The 15079-nt window shown below is 45.1% G+C and overlaps 1 protein-coding gene across 3 annotated transcripts in view; it reads right to left on the bottom strand.

Annotated features, from left to right (window-relative positions):
• Window positions 1-15079, bottom strand: part of HNRNPUL2 (heterogeneous nuclear ribonucleoprotein U like 2) — a 473541-nt gene that overhangs the window by 416130 nt on the left and 42332 nt on the right. The gene's annotated exons all lie outside the window — the stretch shown is intronic.

The raw sequence follows: 15079 nt of genomic DNA, 5'->3' as shown, positions 1-15079 counted from the left end.
CATTGAGGATATAGAGTTCCATTTGGGGAGACTAAGGCCGGCATGGTGAAACATGAGCAAAGGAGGCAGAGGAATCTTCCCAGACAGACCTGTGTATTGCTGCATTCCTGTAAGCTAGTTTGGACAAACACTGGAGAGGGGAGAGCCAGACTCCTTGCGCGCTACCCCACGTACACTTCAATGGGTGCTCTTTGATTCCGTCAAAGGTTACAGGGAAGAGGCATATACAGCTCAGGAAGAAGGGCCTGATAAGAAAATCATAAAGAGTAGGGGTGGGGCCCTGGGCTAGCCTTTTGATACACATCACTGTGACCGACATCTGGGTATGAACTCTAGTCACTCCCTTAGCCGTCCTGTGTCATCTTTGGTGTCGCTACTGCTGTGACAGACTACTTACAAGAGGAAGATGAGTGGGCACTTAAAAAAGAAGCAGACCTCCACAAACTTCGAAGACAGACTCCAAATCACATTTGGTGTCTGGAAATGGACTATAAAAAGGGGAAAAGGGGAACCCCAAAATGGTCTTCTGGCAAGCAGCCAGACGGGCCATGTAAGGGGGGGAACGCTCTGCAAGATTTCTGCCTGTGACCATGACAGGCGGCCAATGCCTGCTAGTCTCCTTGCTGGGTGGGAGGACATTACCCAGGGAATCCAAGACCACCTTCTTTAGAGACTGTATGTAGCACTAGTGCCTGCCTGCTAGAGGAGGGCAGCCATGAATCGAGCCGTGTCGATGGGGCCAGAACCCAAGCATAGTGAGGAGCTGCAACCCCATATGCCAAGAGGGGCTGCCGCAAAAAGGCGGCCATGCCTTCGCCCTTGTGCAGTAGTGAGTTGTGACCTCATAGGTTAGGAGGGGCACAGCCTAAGACTTCGCTGTTCCAAACGTTCAATAGCCTGGTACAGGGAGGATATGTGGACCCTCTATGTCAGAGGGGGTCATCAGGAGCAGCAAGATGAGAAACCTGAGCGTCACCCCATTTCAGAAGTGAGGCTGCCATGGGACCATCTGTGCACTGCCATCAAAGTGAGGGGCCCGCTTCAGGATCATTGCATCATGGGACAGAGCAGACACATCCCCTGCAGGGAGGAGCCGCAGAGAACATCCGGTGATGCTGGTGAAGAATTCTGCGCCTACTGAGTGCAGTCTGCCTGGTCCACTTGCAGCAAACTGACCTGATTCAGCTGCTACCACTGAGGAACTCTGGACTCTCCAAGCCTGCAGGCACAGGTAAGACTGAGTTAGGGCCAGTCAGCCCTGGGGGAACTTACTTCCCTACCTTCATGTTGATCCATGTATTCCCTAGCTACATTTGACCAAACTTTCTTTACATAACAATTCTTCATACAGTAGGACATATATTAGCCTTCAAGTAAAATGGTATCATACCACAGCTTACAAACAATCTTAATCTCTGAGATATGGTGTAGGTCAACCTTGGAGCTTCTCATCTTCATGGCTTTCTTTTTTTTTACTGTACCTTCAAGGTGTTACTATTCTTCGAGAAAAGCACCTCCCACAGCCCAAATCCACCTGTTTCAAGTACTGGGAGTACATTTTACCAAAAGGTATAGGTCCCTTTCCTATCATGTTAAAGTTAGCTCCACGGAATCGTTTTTAATGAGTTTTCCGTACAATTAAACAACTGAAGAAAATGACCTGGAAACATGCTCATTTCAACTGAGCTGAACTCGGAAGGCCAAAACATAAATCTTTCACTATTCAGATTCAATAAGAGATGTAATATTTGGAAAAGACCTGGATCTTGCCTGTTTCATACAATGCTAAAGGAGGAACATTTGCTACATAACCCTTGAATAGCAATTGCACGTGTTTCCCTGTGCATTAAAACATTGCAATAAACCAATACCTATTGACTTAATATTAGAACATTTTAATTTATCCTGTGGAGCCCACAAGAGATTGTTTGAGATACTAAGTAAGAGTGCTCTTTCACAACCTCTAATTTACCCCCATTATAAAACCAGGACTGGGGTTATTTAACCCTTCTTGCTCCCTTTATCATCATTTTTAGGTCTCGCCTACGTAGCGTGCATGCACTGCATAGGAGACCTTTAGCCGTTGTGGAGCTCTTTTTTCCAAGCGCATACTCGTGCTTGTGGGGGTATACAGCTTGCGGGGGTGCGCAGTTGCGCGCCACAAGCACGAGTGTGTGCATTGAAAAAGAACAGATTGCTCTCCCCGCACACTCGCGGGTGCACCCCTCCGCCTCTCTCTCCGGCTGCAGCCTGAGCGTGCATGCCTTTTTCTTTTTTTAAACCTTCAGCGCAAGGTGCGCACTTGTTATTTCAGGCAACATATACACAGCGCTCACTTCAGACAACTCCATTATTTGCTTTGCTCCTTACCTACACACCACTGAGTTAGCCATGTGGGAACCTGGGCACCATAGATAGGACGGCACTTATGTTTATGTGCTTGTATAGCGCTCGATTGCGCTGTGACGTGAGGGGAGGAGCATTGTAGTTAAAAACCAACCTATGTGGCTGTAAACAGCCAGGTTTTAAGACTCTTCCTGAAGAGCTGAAGGTTGGATTGAAGCTTCATATGGGGGGGGGGGGGGCGGCAGTTTGTCCCAGAACTTCGCCGCACAGTGTGTTATTGCTCTGCCCCCCCCCATCTCGCCCACCTTATCTTTGTGGTTTTGATGAGACCTAGGATGGCCGATCTAAGATCGTGTGGAGGACATATGGTGAAAAGAGTTTTTGAAGGTCCTCGGCACCGCCACTATGAACTGCCTTATGCACAAGGCTTAAGATTTTAAATTCTATACGTTGTTTGATGGGTAGCCAGTGAAGTGATTTGATGCCGGCCGAGGTTGACTCATCTGGGGATTCCCAGTAGGAGTCTCGCTGCAGCATATTGTAGGGATTGCAATTTTTGCAGCTGGTATTTGTCAATTCCCAGGAATAGAGGGTTACAATAGTCCAGTTTGGAAAAAAAGAGCAACCATCACTGCCTTTTGTAGCTCTTGAGAGATGTATGGAAAACATTTTCTCAGAAGGTCAAAGAGAAAGAAGCACGATTCAGTGAGGCTGTTTACCTGGGAACCGTAATTCAGTTCATCATCAAAGATGATCCCTAAGTTTCTAACCTTCTCTACTGGACGAGGACATTCTCCGGCTTCAGTTGGTCACCAGGACCGATTCCACAGGGGCTGGCCCGGCCCAAACTCCATCACCTGTTTTATCTGTGTTTTTCAGATTGTATTGTAATTGCATTTATATAGCGCTTTTTAACCTGAGGGGTCAAAGCGCTTTTTCGGCAAGTATCACGCTACTCCGGGATAAATAGAGGATTAGTGTTGAATTAGTATAGTGAAACATGCAAGTACATTTTAAGTGGTGGATAGGTTAGTCAGGTATTTGGATTTGGAATGATAGCAGGAGGACATAGGAGGAAAAAGGTTTGTATTTATATAGCTCTGACTCATCCAGGCCATAATCTCGGTGAGACAAGCATGGAACCTAGCTGCAGTGGCCTCTGTCTTATTGGTAACAGAAATGACGATTTGGGAGTCGTCTGCGTACGAGACCAGAGCGAAGCCATGCCTCCTGATGAGATTGGCCAGAGGGGTGACGTAAAGATTAAACATAGTCAGGGAAAGGGCGGACCCCTGTGGGACGCCACAAGGGAGATAGAAACGATCAAACTTCATGTCGTCCCAGAACAACCTCTGCTCTCGGTTTGATTAACAGATTTGAACAGTTCCTTTGTGGAATTTACCCCCTTCTTGATTTTTATTGTTAAAAACTTATTTTTGCGGCAGTATTTGCCTCCTTGTATTGAAAGATGGTACGGTTATAAGTAGTTTTCTTTTGGTTGTCTTAGTCCTGCCTGCAGAGGCGCTCCGCGCTTCTGCAGCAGAACTTTGAACGTTTGGGCTCTGGAGTATACCAAGGTGACGATATCTTAACTTTTTACAGTCACTAGTTTTTTTGTGCAACCCAATCAAAGGCTGACAGTAACCAGTCGTTGAACTGCAGAGCAGCCCCGTTATCCGTTTCTAAAAAGGCAGGAAAAAAGTCAAGGGTCGACTCCAAGTCGCCATCCTTAAGTTTGCCCCACCGCCTGATCGGTACCTTGGATGATATACCCTGTGCACTAGGATGTAACTGCTTAGCTTTAAGGTTAAAGTATATGGCCTTGTGGTCTGTCCATGGAAGCGGTTACAGACTGGTCAGAATGATATTGGGATTACTTGTAAAAATCCCATCTAACATGTGCCCTGCCCGATGGGTAGGTTCAGTTACAATTTGGTTGAGATTAAAAGCCTCAAGGTTGTCGAGCAGCCTAGTGGTGTTGGTTTTGGATTCTAGATGGTAGCTGAAATACCCAAGAATTGGGAGGGAGTCAGTCAGTATAAGAATCCAGAAGCGTCAGGATCGCTTGGGGAAAAGTCGCTTTAGTGCCGGGTGGGTGATAGATTAATATCCCCTGAAAAATCTGGAGGTTGTTTATCTTTATGCAAAAATGCAGTGCTTCTGCAGGCAGAGTAGAGATGGTCTCCACCTGTACTTTAAAATGGTCACGATAAATAATCGCTATCCCTGCCCCTATCCTGTGAAAAGAAGGCATACCCTGCAGGTATAACGATATTCCAGTCTGGTATTGAAGTGGTGTCTGTCCAGGTTTCAGTTACAAAATGTAGGTCCTATGCACTTACTTTTTGAACCTTCAGCGTGAGGTGAGCAATTCTTATTGTTGCTTTGACCCTCCTTCACTCCCCGGTCATCATTGCTTGAACGCCCTCTCTTACTGCTCGTCGTCGTTTTGACCACTCTGCTCGTCATTCTTTTGACCACCCAGCTCTCGGTTCTTCTGACCTACCATCCCCCCCCCTCCCTTTTCCTGCTCGCTGTTTTCATTCACCCCCCGCTCGCCCTTGTCTTGAATCGCCCCACCCTCCTCCCACTCCTCTTTATTCAGACTATACCCTCTTTCAAGGTGCTCGGAGATCAAACCTCAGCACGCGTTGTCCAAAATCTGCCACAGGGTAAAGGCATCACCTGAAAAAAAAGCCGGATTGGATTGTAAAATACCTCAGAATATCACCTAATAATTGCGGGACAATGTTGGTTTTCCTGTTTCTAGAAGCGCATTTGTGTACAAATTCTGCTGCAGTTTACAATTTCTGCTTTCGTGTTGGCTACAAGCAAAAGGCTCAACTTGAGGGAACATGTTTTTGGAAAAAGTTTGAAATTTAAAATTTTTTAAGGACAAATGTCCCGCTTTCCTTCGTTTCTAAACTCCCACTTTCCTGTTGCTACTAACCCACCTCCCCGGTTTCTCCTACCCACCTCTCTCGCTCTCCAATGTGTTTTTCACCTCCTTCATGTCCCAACCCCTCACTGATTTTTCTACATTTTGCTCTTCAGCGCAGGCTGCTGTGCACCATGGCTTAATGTAAGACAAGCATTGGAATAGCCAATAGGTCTCGCCTTTTGGTCCTTATAAGTATTTAGTTATGCAGCACAATATCCTTGGTGCTACAACATCAACTGTTGCATGGCTAAACACTTATAAGGTCCGAAAGGGGAGACCTATTGGCTCTGCCAATGCTTGTTTTTTCTCAATGAGAGATTATGAATTAATGCAAAGGAGGCCAAAATGTCCAGGTTTTTCTGCACACCAATCCGAGTAAAGTACATTAAAATGAAGTCATGAGCATATAAGGAGGTAAAAACTTCCTTTGATCCTAATGTTGGAGGGTCAGTAACAACTGCTCAATAATAACGGTAAGTCAGACAAACATAAGGAAATAGCAGAGGGGCCAATATAAAGCTGTTTTAAACTATTGCGGACTCCATTTTTATTTGGAAAATTAGATTTTGTACCCAATAGAACTGTTAAACCAACTATCCCAGTACAAGGTTATCAGTGGGCACAACTGTTCACTCTGAATTCAAGTTTATGCCAAAGTATAGGTTTATCTAAAGGATCAAAAGGCACTGCTGGCATAAACATGCCACACAGACCTTCATTTCACATACTTCTCACTCAGCATAAAGAGACATACAATATTATCTACAGTGGAACATGCTGTACGAAATCCTGATACCTCGATTGGTAAGTTAATAACAGTTGTTCCATATATCATACGGAAGTAGGAACACCGGTACCCCTCAATCGTGTTCGTTGTGAGTAAATGGCCTCAACCCCTACAGTTGGGCCCAGTAACCTGTGTGCCCAGTGGCCCCCTGAAAGATGTTAGTCCTCAGGAAGATACTGCATTAGGGCCCATATCTCCCACCAGTGGAATCCATCATAGTGTGATGATGCCACTGTGTGGTAGCACCTGTTTCCAAGTAGGGTCTCTGCCTATTCTGTAGCCTTTGCTAATGCTCTTTTTCAGGCAGTATGATCCTCCAAAGATGGTTCCCGGACTTAAAGGGGGTCCTCAGTAAAAGATTGTCTTTTCAATACAGGGTGTAAAAACCCTTGCGCTGACAGGGTCTTTAAAGTTATCAGAGGTGGACTTTAGCATACCCTATAACACCGGTAGGAATTGAACGCCATGTTTAGTGTTGGAGGTTATCAATTAAAAAAATCCTCCTTTTCTACAACATGCATTGCTGTGGTGAGCTGCTCTGTATGATAGCATATGCTGTGGCATTTGTCTGGTAGTGGTGATGCTTTGATTGGTTACGGCTCTATAGTTTTTCCTTTGGGGGGGGGGGGGGGGAGGGGGGAGTAGGCAAGCGAGATTGGAGTCTTCCCAAAAAACCTCACCTTTTCCTGCCCCAGTGGACTGATCATATGGGCCCCCCTCCCGTTAAAGGCTGTATGGGTCTGAGGAGTGAATAGACTCCTCTGGAGGAGGCGGCACATCTGGAGACTAGGCTCAGTGGTGGTGTGTGGCTATGGTAAAAAAAGGTGGCGGAGCCAAAGGGTGTGGTGGGCAGCCCCAGCGTTTATATGGTAGGCAGAGATGATGTTTTATAGTCCTTGAGTTTATTAGGCACTCTTTGCCATGGTGCTTCTTTTCCAGTTCCTCCTCAAAAGTGAGCCTTCTCTTCCTTGGACTAGGAGGAAGCGTGGAAACTTGCTTTTGCTATGGAGACAAATGCTTGGGGCCATGTGGTCAAGAAGGTGTCTGAGCAGGGAGTGGCTGATGCCTTGGCTCCAAAACGTTTTCTTGGATCTGACCGGGCCCGTGGTGGTGGTGGTTAGCAGATTTAGTTTTAGGCATTTCAGGGCTCGATCCCACACTCCTCCAGGAGAGGTGCACTTCCTCACAATATGGCAGTTTCTGCGGGTGGGTCTTTACCCCGTGCTCACGATCAGTATTCATGGACTTCAGTATCTTTGATTTGCATGCAGACCACCAACATAGACTTTGTATGGAGCCAATCAAGTGCAATTGAGCAAACAACTGTAAAATTACTCTGTAAACAATGAACTGAAGCAGGGCCCAAAGTCAGCTCAAGCAAACATGTAGTTATCGGAGCCATAGCTCAACACACCTAAACCTGAGAGTTGAAAAAAAACAAAGGGTGGACTTGTGCCCATGTGCATTGTGAACTAAGGGAGGAGTTTCGACATCCTGTGACTCACTTCAAATTAACACCTTGAACGCTATGGGGATTTTTCCCCTGTGCTGGAAAAGCAGCAGATGCACTTTACATGACGAGCTGGGCTCGTCATGAGCGTAGCAGGAGGCTACTGCATGACGAGCCCAGCTCGTCATGAGCGTCGAAGGGGTTAAACATCAGGACCAAATAACTCCATGGCAGAAGTATGCCAAGCATATGTATTTACAACTGCACATACGACCAGCATTTACCTTAAGAACAACTTGCAGTACACTCAAAGCTGAAGAAAGGGCTGTTTTAATTCCATGGTAGCCCAGGAGAGGAACAGGTTATGGTTGGAATAGAGCTCTTCTTGGGGTCTCTTTCACAGAGGACATGTAGTAGAAATCTGAGCTATGGAGGACTCTATTGAAGTAGGTAGAGCTTAGCACTTCCACCTCATTGTCTGAAGTTTTTTTTTTTTTTTCAAATGATGTGGATGTGCTACTAAACTTTTTCTGGCTGTGGCTATTTTTTTAAAAATCTTTACTGCCATTTAAAATTACTGGCGATTCCCATCCTAACAATGGGGAATGAAGCAAGCATGTGAATATATAAAAGATCTAATGCTGGAGAAGAAAACAAGTTACTTACCTGTAACTACGGTTATCCAGTATTGGTATCTTTCATAGATTCACATGCCTGAATCATTCCCCGTCGACGAGGCGGGAGTCCCACGGTAAATAAAAAGCAGTGCAAAAAGCACTTTGTAGTAGTAGTAGGCCCTAGGAATAGGCCTGAGGCCTAAATTATAGTAGCCTATCTACCTCATTATGTAAAAAAGACCAAAGTCTTTGCTCCAACCAATCAGCTCACAGCACCCTCCAGAACCCTCTCTGCAGAGCCAGCTCTCCTCAGATTTTCGTAGCACAAGTGGGAACAAGTATCCCAATCTTATAGAACTGACTCTCCGGGGAGGAGGGTGGGTGCATGTGAATCTATGAAAGATACCAATACTGGATAACCGTAGTTACAGGTAAGTAACTTGTTTTCTTATCCAGTATTGGGGTATCTTTCATAGATTCACATGCCTGAATCAGAATAGCAAGCAGTAAACCTGGCAAAGTCGGTTGCGGATGGTGGGAGACTTATTGTAGTGCACCCCCATGAATGTACCGTTAACAACCAACAATCTGCTAAAGATTGACCTATTAACAAGTCATCTTCCGAACCAACATAGAAACCATGCAATTTCCTACAGGAAAGGAACCTTAGTATCATAGAAACTCAGTATATGATAACACATGTCTGTATATTATAAACAACAAATTGAATTGTATGTACTTTTTAAGAAATAAGCCAACGTTAGAACCTGAATGTATTCCTATGGAAACATGTGGCGTAAAAACGGTTCGGCCCACTGCCGCATCATTCTGATTTGCTGATTGTAGGCAGTAATGTTTTGTAAACGCGTGGACATTCTTCCATGTCCCAGCACGGCAAATGTTTTCAAGCGTCACCCCTGCAAACAAAGCTGCAGATAGTGCCACAGCTCTTGTGGAATGAGATCGAACAGACCTTGTCAATGGTCGGTTAGCCTTGATTTGACAGAACTGGACGGCAGAGGCTATCCATCTAGAAAACGTAGCTTTAGTGACCGCTATACTCAATGTAATCTGGCCATAAGTCACAAACAGATGATCTGATTTTCTAAAAGTGAGGCGTTCCTTATAGTGAAAACTTCGATTTCACGAACCCTTTTTCCCGAAGTAAGAACCAGTAAATGGGCAACCTTCCAGGTGAGGAATCTGAGAGCTGGTTTATGGATCAGCTCAAATGTACACTGCATTAACCGCACTAGCAATGCAGAGTGCTCACTCTGGGAGGGTGCTCGCACTGGAGAGAAAAGGCTCGGAAAAGCCCTTTCATAAACTATATGACAAGCACCGAAGAGCGGAAAAAAGAAAATTTTAACATTTCCTAATTCTGGAAAGAGCAGCAAGACGCATTTTGTTTGTTGAAGAAAAAACTAAGCCCAGACTTGGCTAGAAGAGCAGATAATGGAGAACTTGTTCTGCAGTAACTGTAATTGAGTGAATTGCTAACACCTCACACTAACCGCAAAATCGCTTCCATTTGAGGCGATAAGCATTAATTGTCACAAGGGCACGAGAATTGGCCAAAATTTCACAACAGTTCTTTGAAACGTTGATGCCCTTGAACTCTAACAAATGACAAGCTGTGCATGCAATAGTAATGACCGTGGATCCAGACGAACCACTTGATCTCCGTCCCCTGACAATATCGTAGGCCCAAGCCGCAGCCGAATGGGCTTGTCTATAAACAATAGCAGAAGTTCCGAGAACCAATATTGGCCAACGGGGTGCAATTGAAATCAGATGGTAACCTTGCAGCTTCATCTTGCAGAACACCTTCAGAACCAATGGTATTGGGGAAAAAATCATACGCACAAACCCCTGACCCTTGCAAGGACAGGGCATTCCTTTTTGATTCTTGTTAAGGAAACCTGCTGGCATAATATCGGCCGTCCGTGTTCTCTCTGAATGCACATGGATCTCGTGCCAGATTAACCCAAACTTGGAAAAAACTGGGTTCACCTGTCCCTTTTCCGGCGTCCACTCGTGACAGTCCGACTGAGACATGCTCAGAGCATTGTGGAGAGCCCTGACTTGTTCGGCTCTCAAGACATCTTGTGCAATGCAACTCCTTCGCACAATTCCTGAACCTCTTGCGAGAGTATAGCAGATGTAGGTTCTCCTTGTGTATTGATATAAGACATGCGGATGGTGTTTGCGGTCTGTACTGGCACAGACAAACCCTCAATCCTCAAGCAAAATGCTTGGGGGGACAGAACAGCAATGTGGAGCTCAAGCCTGTTGATCTGCTGTTGTCGTTGTCTTTGAGACTATGTACCTTGAATTCTGCAAATCCTGACGATGACCTCCCCATCCTTCAATGGAGGCATCAATCGTTAAAACAAACCCTGAAATGGTTTGCAGGAACGTGCGACCCTGGGCAATATTCTCTGTCTGCGACCAGCAATGTACAGATTGATCATGCACGGCGTAACCTTGATGGTATTGTCGAACGAACCCATTGGTTATTGATCTTCAAACTGTAGTGCTTTCAGAAAAGGTGTCATTTTGAGCCATGCTAATGGTATGAGATGTATCGCTGAAGAGCACATCATCAGGAACGAAACAAACATTTGAACTGAAACTGACCTTATGAAGTTAACCTTGCCCCTTTTTGAAAACACAACTGGTGGTCGTGTGACCAGAATGCTTTGTTGTGGATTGTGTCTAAACCTGCTCCCGAGAAAATAAATTTACTCGGAGAGGACCTAACTGCAATATGCTGTCGTTGAGAATCAGCCCCAGAGAAAAAATGAGATGGGTACATCTACTGTGGCAATCTTGATTTCGTGTTCAGAAGGACCTTTAAGCAGCCAATCGTCTAGAGAGGGGAACACTTGCATTCCTGAAGATCTCAATGCTGCTGCCACTAGTACCAAATACTTCGTGAAAGGCTCTTGGTGACGACTCGGCCCAAACGGGAGCACTACGCACCTATAATGGGCGTCAGCCGCGTGAAAGCGAAAATATTCGTGCTGTCTGGGGTGGACAAGTATGTGGAAAATCGCACCCTCTCCATCCAGAGAAGCCATAAAATATCCTTTGTTTAAATAACATAATTGTTGTGAAAACGAGGGGGAGGGGGAACCCCTGGGCAGAGCAGTATATGGCTGATTGTTGAATTCCAGGGAGTGGCCATTTGTTACTAGGTTTAGAACACATTGGTCAGATATAGTTCCTTGTTGCTTGGAAACAAAAACCTGAAACCTTCGGGACCACGCGAGAAAAGGATAAAATGATTGGAACCTTGTGGTGATCATGGCCTCCTGTTAGTGTCTCAATCTAGATACTTAAATCTCGTTCGTGACGGGAGAAAGTAGACAGACTATCTACGGAAAGATGCCTGGCTGCAAGGCTGTACTGAGATTGATACTGTTCATCCGATTGGTTTTGGTATCTTCATCTTGATGAAAAAACTCCTTCATCACGCTTCACTGAAAGATCCGCGCCCATATTAAAGGGTGCTTAATGATCGTGCATTATCAGTGCCCGGTTTATAACCAAGGGGGCTTCATTCAAATGTTTAGCAAACCGACAACTCTTCATCATAGGCCATGCCTAGAAACTTCACTCAGGGCTGAAGGTCGCGGCTTTAAGCCATTCCTGGCGTGCACCTTCCAACAGAATCTTTCCTGCATCCCGCTTTCGGTCCTCAGGAATGAGGTCATTGAAATTCGCTATGTCCAACCACATTGGACGATCATAGAAACCGATCAAGGATAAAAGATTGTCAGCTCTACCTAGAGGCCACTGCCAAAGTAGAGAAATTATTTTATATACATATATATTATATTATATATATATATATATATATATATATATATATTTTTTTTTTTTTTTTTTTTTAATAAGGTTCAGACGACATCCTTCTTTGTAAGGCGGTGTGGAGATAAATATTGCAGGATTTTAGATTGCTAATGAGCAGTCTGAAGTTACTGAATCTGGTCGAATGGTGGCCTATCAGATTGGATGGGCTGCTAGTAAGTACACATTTCTATTTTATGCGCAGAAAAAACGGCTGGAATAGACTTAGTCTATTATACGTACCACTCTCGTGATGCATACCTCCTCCAAATCATGAAGGATATATTCTGTTTGCCTGTAGTTGGCAGTGAAAATCTAGCTGTTGCCCACTACGTTAAGAATATATATGATGCTCTTACCGCTGAAGCCATCTCAGCCAATCTCATGATAGACATTGTCGTAGACATGGTCATGTAAGCGGGGTAATTGCAGACTAGCACGACGTCATAGATGACCGTCATGAGCAACCCTTCCAAATGAGGCTGTCAGACGACAGTCATATACAATGCCATTGAAGATGAGGCATTCATAAGTGAGGGTATCCGTAGATGAGGGTAACAAATGGGGCCATTTGCCCTTCGTAGATGAGGCCATCGGTAGATGCGGCCATTGGTAGATGAGATCATCAGGAGATGAGGCCATTGGTAGATAAAACCATTGATAGACAGAGACATTGATAGACTAGGTCATTGGTAGACGAGGCCATTATAAGACAAGGCCAATGGCATACAAGGCCATTATTCGAGCAAGCCCTTCACAGAGGAAGTTATTGGTAGACGAGGCCATTGGAGGTAAACGTGGCCATTGGTAAACGTGGCCATTGTTAGTGAATGATGCTGTCATAGAAGACAGTCATAGCAATACCATCATAGATGAGGTTAAAATAGGTGATATCCTCCGTAGATGAGGCACTCATAGATGAGGCAATTGAATGATCGTCAGCCATAGATGATACCATGCATAGATGAAGCCATGCACAAATGAGGCCATATGTATATGAAGCTACCTTGATAAAGCTGTTATAGACGTCCGTCGTAGCTAGGCATTGCCATAGTAGATGACACTATCAAAGATCAGCAGTCAGATATGAGGCCGTCATCAATGTGCGGCCGTCGTCGACGACCGTCGTAGACGAGGCATGTCGTAGACGAGGCCCATCGTAGACGAGGTCCATCGTAGACGAGGCCCGTCGTCGACGAGGCCCGTCGTCGACGAGGCCCGTCGTAGACGAGGCCCGTCGTAGACGAGGCCCGTCGTAGACGACCGTCGTAGACGAGGTCCATCGTCGACGACCGTCATAGACGAGGCCCGTCGTCGACGACCGTCATAGACGAGGCCCGTCGTCGACGACCGTCATAGACGATGCAGTCGACGACGACCGTCGTAGACGGAGCCGTCGTCGACGACCGTCGTAGACGAGACTGTCGTCGACGACCACCGTAGATGAGGCGGTCGTCAACAACCCTCGTAGAAGAGGCCATCGTCGACGACCATCAAGGAAGAGGCCGTCGTCGACGATCATCGTAGATGAGGATCATTTTGGTGAGGCAGAAATATTAGACATGGAGATATTTGGTATATACTCCTAATGTCCGGTCAAGAGGGCTTCCCTGATGTAGTGTCAGGGATGAAAAAAGGGAGTTGTATCCTCTGTGAGAAGTGCCTATAAAGACTCAAGGTGAATCTTATGGCTTTTATGCGCGCCCTCAGTAGCGCGACTTCTCCCTTCAACCTCACCTCATCCTCCTCAGAAGTGGCAGGTTTTTATGCGCGCCCTCAGTAGGCTCCTGGCGCGACTTCTCCCCTCAGAAGTGGCCGGTAAAAGTCTCTGACCCAAAGCGGCCTCATCTCTCAGAACGTGAGAGTTATTGAGGAAAAGGTTAGACATAAATCATAGTCTATTACCTTGTTTACTGCCATTCTGCCATATTATCACCTTAATTGGGTCAGAGAAATGAAGTATGAGCTTGTAATCCAAAAAGAAGTAAAAACTGAAGAAAAACTGAGCAGAGCTCAGGGAGACTCCCTTCACCCACGACGTGCGGTGAAAATCTGAGGAGAGCTGGCTCTGCAGAGAGGGTTCTGGAGGGTGCTGTGAGCTGATTGGTTGGAGCAAAGACTTTGGTCTTTTTTACATAATGAGGTAGATAGGCTACTATAATTTAGGCCTCAGGCCTATTCCTAGGGCCTACTACTACTACAAAGTGCTTTTTGCACTGCTTTTTATTTACCGTGGGACTCCCGCCTCGTCGACGGGGAATGATTCAGGCATGTGAATCTATGAAAGATACCCCAATACTGGATAAGCTATGCTTCAGCCGCAGGAATAAACATGAACAGGCAGCCATCAAAATAGGAGCATCAAACTGGGATAGACAACAAAATCACTCAATCCTCAACAATGGGCTGACAGAAAGGTCCACACTATAGCTCACTGCATTGTAGACAATAGTTCTAAGTTAAAAGATAGCTAAAGATCCTAGCAGGTGAGAACTAAAAAACTAATAATAGGGACAGTAACTCAGCTATATGTTCTAAGTCGTTTAGACAAGTTTCAGACAACAGTGAATGTTCAAAGGAGAAATATTCTATGACATCTGTAGAGCTAGGACAATGAAGAGAAATGGTTAAAAGTATTTATGTGCACGGAAAATTTAGCATAAACAGAAATTATGCCTAACAGTGAGCAAATGAAAGACACCAACTTCGGAACGTAAATGTATATCCGGCCTGAGCACATACAGCAAACATATTAAGAAACTCCAGATTCTCACACAGATCCATGTTTGACCAGTGGTCCTTTATTAGAGAAGCAGAGGCTGAAGCCTACAGTTTTTGTTACAATCCGTACCAATCCGGCAATGAAATTCAGATATAAAACAACCAACACCCATTCTTGGCAAAAACCTTTACTGGCCAGCTCACAAAGTTTTATAGCTGAAGAAAAACATTTGCAACCTTCATAATTTACTGAAGCTTCTCATTCAGAGCAATAATAATAAAAAAAAATAAAGACAGACAACATCACGGACGAATCTAGCTTTCTATTTCATGGTCAGTAATTTTTTTAAAAGGTAAACTAA

Source organism: Lissotriton helveticus, chromosome 9 (genome assembly GCF_964261635.1).
Source record: "Lissotriton helveticus chromosome 9, aLisHel1.1, whole genome shotgun sequence".
Lineage (NCBI taxonomy): Eukaryota > Metazoa > Chordata > Amphibia > Caudata > Salamandridae > Lissotriton > Lissotriton helveticus.
This window is presented reverse-complemented; position numbering and strand designations above follow the sequence as displayed.